The following is a 5,482-nucleotide window of genomic DNA, read 5'->3' as shown; positions in this document are numbered from 1 at the left end:
GACAAGGACCATGGTTGCAGGGACTGCGGGCGCTTTCGTGACGTCACAAGGCTGACTTCATAGTTGCCTCCTGATAAAGATAGTTCGGGTGGGGAGCTGCGTCAGCATGCTGCAAAGGAACAAGTAATAAGTTTATTCCATGCTGTAAAAAAGAAGAAAGAAAACACAACGTTTCAGCTGTGGAGCCTTCTTCAGGTGTGAGCACCTTTTTTTTCAGCATGGAATAAACCTATTGTTCCTGATAAAGATGGCCATTTCAACTACCTTAAAAACACGCAATAGCATCTCGAAAAGATAATCTATGACTACGCAGACTATTTTTTCTGAAATTTTCGGTTTGCAAATGCTTTCATTTTCTTCTAAAAAACAACTATTTTAGTAATCCGACCAAGTACAGTATACATGTACGTTAACATTTACATGGGCACGAGATAAAAAAAAAGAATAAATTCGGTTTCTACTGGATTTATATTATAATTTTGAATTCAGTCATTCGGGAAAAGGTTTTAGGTTTTCATGTTTATCACATTAATTTAGATTATATAACTTTAGCCTGCCACAGGAGTAGTTTGTTTTTGTACAGTATGGGATTTCAGTGGAAGGCTGGAATAAACGTAAAAAAATAGATTAAAAAAAATAGTCCAAGCCCTAGGAAAACTACCAAGCCACTTTCCCCCTTAAAACCCCATCCAAAAGACGGTTCGCATTCAGCGTTGTATGTGTAACATGATATAATATTTACAGTATATAAATATTAAAATGAATATTTCCACATTCATCTAGTACAAGACAAAACAGAATTAGTTTATTTTCACCTACAGTACCATTACTGGCATGTGAGGGGTTCGTTTTTTTACACTGCCTACAGTGGACAAAACTATTTCGGCAGTCCTTGAAAAATACATTTCTTTGGGATTATTAAAAATGTGGTAAAATACTGTACTTTCTGAATAATGTTTCAAACACACCTCCAGGCTCACATAATTACCCAGTTCGGAAGCATCTGCACTCTGGCAAAACGTGTTGAGCCTTAGTGAGCAGCCAGAGCTTCCATTCCACAGAGCTATGGCACAGTGTGTCCCAGGCCTATTCTCCTAGTGCCTGTTAGCGAGAGAGCTTATCCATTTGAGCTTCAGTAGCTGAGGTAAGAAGAGATGGCTCTACAGGATCACTGCAAGCCACCATAATCTAGCTTAGACAATGGAAATGGAACAAGACAGAACAGACCAGCCTTGGTGTGTTACAAATAGTATCAATTAAAATAGAATTTGATTTAACAGTTTATTGAAAAATTCACCATAATCGGAAACAACAGATATGCTCTCGGAGTGACTCTTCACAGGCACAAGGGAGTAAAACCAGCTCTGGGGAATAAAGAGTTACTGTGTAAGAGTACATTTTGTAAAAATCTGCAGGAAAGTTCCTCTGGGGGTTTGACAGATGGATGAAAGGAATGTCTTCTTGTATTTTACTTGGGGGGGAAAAGATCACAAAAATTCAGCATCTGTTCCTTAGTAACGTGTGACTGTACCTGTCCCTTGTTCAGTGAAGAAATTGAATGCTGGCATTAAATAGATTTTTAAAAAAATGGAAGTACTTTACATTGCGTTTTCAATTTTCAGTAGGACGAGTATAAATCAGAAACTGGAGGTACATTACTTTGAAAACCATGCATTTATGCTACAAGCGTGTCACACGATGGGCTGAAATCCTACAGTACATCAGCTTGAGAGAAACGCACTTGGAGAAACAGGTGGGTTTAATAGCTGGTCTGCTGTGGGTGATTCAAGTTCCAGGGTGACACGGACAAGGCAAAAAAAGCGACTGTTAAACATAAACTTAAAAAAAAATCTGTTAGCCTCAAAGTACAAGCACATCAAATTTGAAAAGTCACCTGCAGGCCTACAGTGATTATTTTTCAATAACCTTGTTGACTTTGTCAAGAGGGTGGAGTAAATACACATCTGTCTTCGTTAACATTGAACTCACTTATTTTGCATTAGTAAACTCCTGCCTCACGTGCTTTGAACAATTCGATATGCGTGAGTTAAAATTGCTACTTGAGTTATTAGTATTCTAGAAACATAAAGCAAAAGAAATGTAGCCCTGTGGCATTACAACAATCTCTTTTTGTTATTATTAGTGATGAATTGCCACCAAGATTAAAATAACATAATTTTCTCTTTTCAATTTTGCCTTATTGGAAACTTTTCTTATTTATCTTTATGTTTCTTTAGTCTGCTTAATGAAATTAAACTAATTAAATTACTGTATGAGAGTTGAATTAATTAAAAATAAATTAAAAATAAATTGCCAAGTAGTTAACATTATTAATGTTTTTTTTTAAATATTGTTTTAAAGTATTTAAATGATAGGCCTACTTAACACTGTTGAAAATAAAAACTGACCTTTTCAAATTTCACTAGAGTTCAATGTTCCAATTGTTAGTATGTCATTTTTCAGTTACGTAGCTCTCATTTTACACTGTACGATTATGATTTAGCATTTAAATATAACAATAAAGAAATTAATTAAAAAACAAGGCTATCTTATCTTAATAACTAAGATTGTAGATATATTTAGATCTAGCATTTTATTTTTTCCAGAGCAATTAATAATGCTTTTGATATTTTGGAAGTATTCCTCGATCAATATTTCTCAAGTGAATGCTCCAAAAATGACATTTTTATTCCTTGAAGATTACAGTTATGTGTGTTTTACTAAACTCTCCTTCATTGTTTAGTCTGCAGTGTAGCTTAGGAGGGATGAGAAAAGCAATCTGTTATGTTTATTATGTATTTACAAAGCACGTGTTCCAGGATTGAAAAAAAATCATAGACAGCAAGTTGAATAGAGATTTTACTACAAATCAAGATAAAATCACAAAAAATACAATTGAAGTTGAACAGCTATGTGCAATTACAGACAAGGAAATGTGTTATAAAAATAAATTGCGTGTCTTAGACTAAGCAGATTTGCTGAGCAACAGCAACAGTTTAATCATCTCCATCCATTATGCAGAATCCACAGCGCGCTTCACCTGTTTGAACACCGCGAGGTAACAGTTGTGAGTCTCTGCCCCACACACACAACGGGGCAGCCTTCCACATGTGGTAGTTAAGCACATGTTACTACCCGTACCAAGAAACTGTGACAAGTTACTTTTTATCAAAGTAATAAGTGACTGTAACTCTTTACATTTTTTTGAAAAGGGACTTCCCGCATACAGAGAGTAACCTGGGCGCTTCACAGCTCCCAGTCAGTCCTGCCACCATGCCCAGCTGGAGTGACCACACAGCTGGGGACACTAGGAAGAACAAGAGAGCCTGCAGAAGAAGAGAATTTAAACGCAAATACATTTTGATTATTGGTAATAGCAATAGTCATTGTCATTGTCATAGTAATAGTACCATTCCAAGGTAGTGGCTCAGTGAGTCTGTGTTCCTGGGAACACAGTGTAAAGACCATATTGACCCTCCAGACAATACTGTTTGTAAATGTAACAACCAGTTGTTCAAGCAGAATACATTATTCTAAATTTTGAATAGTTTCTTTAAGGAAAATATTGTTGATTTGGAAACCAGCCAATGTGAAAACTCAAAAATTATTTTTTTGTATTTTAGACGTGTCTGCTACAATAATCCATCAATTCCGTTTTCTAACTACTTTTCCAATTTTGAGTCGCACAGGAGCCGGAGCCTATCCCAGGAGCAATGGGCGCAAGATAGGGCACCAGTCCATCTCAGGGCAGACAGACACACACACTCACACCTTGGGCCAGTTAACCTACCAGTGTGTCTTTGGAGTGAGGGAAGAAACCAGAGCACCCAGAGGAAGCCCAACAGAACACAGGAAGAACATACAGACTCCACACAGACAGCACCCCAGGTTTGGACTAGAACCCAGGGCCCCAGTGCTGTGAGGCAGTAATGCTGACCACTTCTCCACTGTACCATCAGCTCCAATGACAACAATATTAATTATTGTTCCATAGTCTTCAGAGTCTCATTTATGGGAAAAGCAGACTTATTTTTTCACTGCTGCGTTCTTCATTTGAGGTAAATGTTCTGTGGAGCACTGGCGTTGTGCTTGATGAAAGGGCTGTTCAGAGTGCTACATATAATGACCCTCAAGGCTATGTGGAATCATAGGGAGCTATCCCACACTGTGACTTGCACTAGGCTGGGGCTGGCAATTCAGCAAAGGTTGCCATGGCTGTATCCATGGCAACATCCTACACCATTCTCTGAGAGTTGAAGGTAACACCCACTCCCATTGTTCAGTTTCTGTAATGCATATTCATACCCACAGCAAAGCTATTGCAAAAATGTTCTTTTATCTAGCAATTTACGTATCTATCCGTCCATCTTGACATCCGTCAATTCTTACACCAATACTGAGCGCAATCACAGCTCACTTCTCTGAGCAACCCATTTTCAGTAAAACGCGCCGTAGGATCAAGACATCTCGGGTAATATGAAGCTAAATGACACACTTACATGTATTCACACAATGTTGTTATTGGAGGTTCAACATTTTAATTCTAAGACCAGTCGTTTTGTACTGCAGAAAAGAATAAAAGTTTTACTAATCCATCTATTGACTCCTAACCTGCTGAATTACAAGGTGCAGTATTGATGCATGTCCCCTCTCCCCTGTTCTTTCTGCTCCCCTGTCGATCTCCAGAAGCGTGTGGGTCTTCAGGCACAGCCCAGTGATGCTTCATTGGGGCAAAGCCAGAAAGACAGGAAGCAGCAACGTGGGCGGCCTGAAAGAGGCTTGCGTAGGGCTGTACTGGCCAGCGTTCAGAGAGACATCATGTGGTGAACTGGACCTTACTCAGTGAGGTAGACTGTGACTTGTTGTCAGAGCACATATTTACAACAACAAAATCACTAGTCTTCCACACCGGCCAAGATCAGGAAGTCAAAGAGCTCAGAATCCTCACAAGCGCACGGGAACTTGCAAATGTTCACGTGTGTGTATAACGCGAGCTGCCGCTGTGAGTGTACTCTCTTTTTTTATACGTCAGTCCCCCTCTCTCCACGCGAAGCTCTCCATGGTGCCCTGTTGCAAAGAGGTCTGTAACTGGATGAAGGCTTATTGATCGATTGGCTGGGTGAGAACAGGTTCTGAGTGTTCGAAGCAGAAGGCATTGGATTTTAAGAAATGAAACATAAAGGTTGCAAATGAGAAAAGGGCATTCTGTCCGTGACATCTGTTTGAATGTTAGTAGCTTATTAGCCGTAAAAGCTCATGTGAAGCCTTTTCTTGAAGGGTTCTTAGAAAATAAGCTTCCACAGCTCTGTTGCATACTTGGTTGCAAACATCTACAACTCTTCACACTCAAGGGTTTGAATGCACAGGGCCGTTGTGGTGGGCTCTGGGCCGGTCTCGGAGCCGCGGGTGCAGTGTGCTGGGGCTGAGAGACTGTCCGAGTGGAGCCTGTCTGCTCCTTGAGCTCCTGGCTGGGCCTGGAGTC

The sequence above is a fragment of the Atractosteus spatula genome, chromosome 7 (genome assembly GCF_055471065.1).
Source record: "Atractosteus spatula isolate fAtrSpa1 chromosome 7, fAtrSpa1.hap1, whole genome shotgun sequence".
In the NCBI taxonomy this organism is placed as follows: domain Eukaryota; kingdom Metazoa; phylum Chordata; class Actinopteri; order Semionotiformes; family Lepisosteidae; genus Atractosteus; species Atractosteus spatula.
This window is presented reverse-complemented; position numbering follows the sequence as displayed.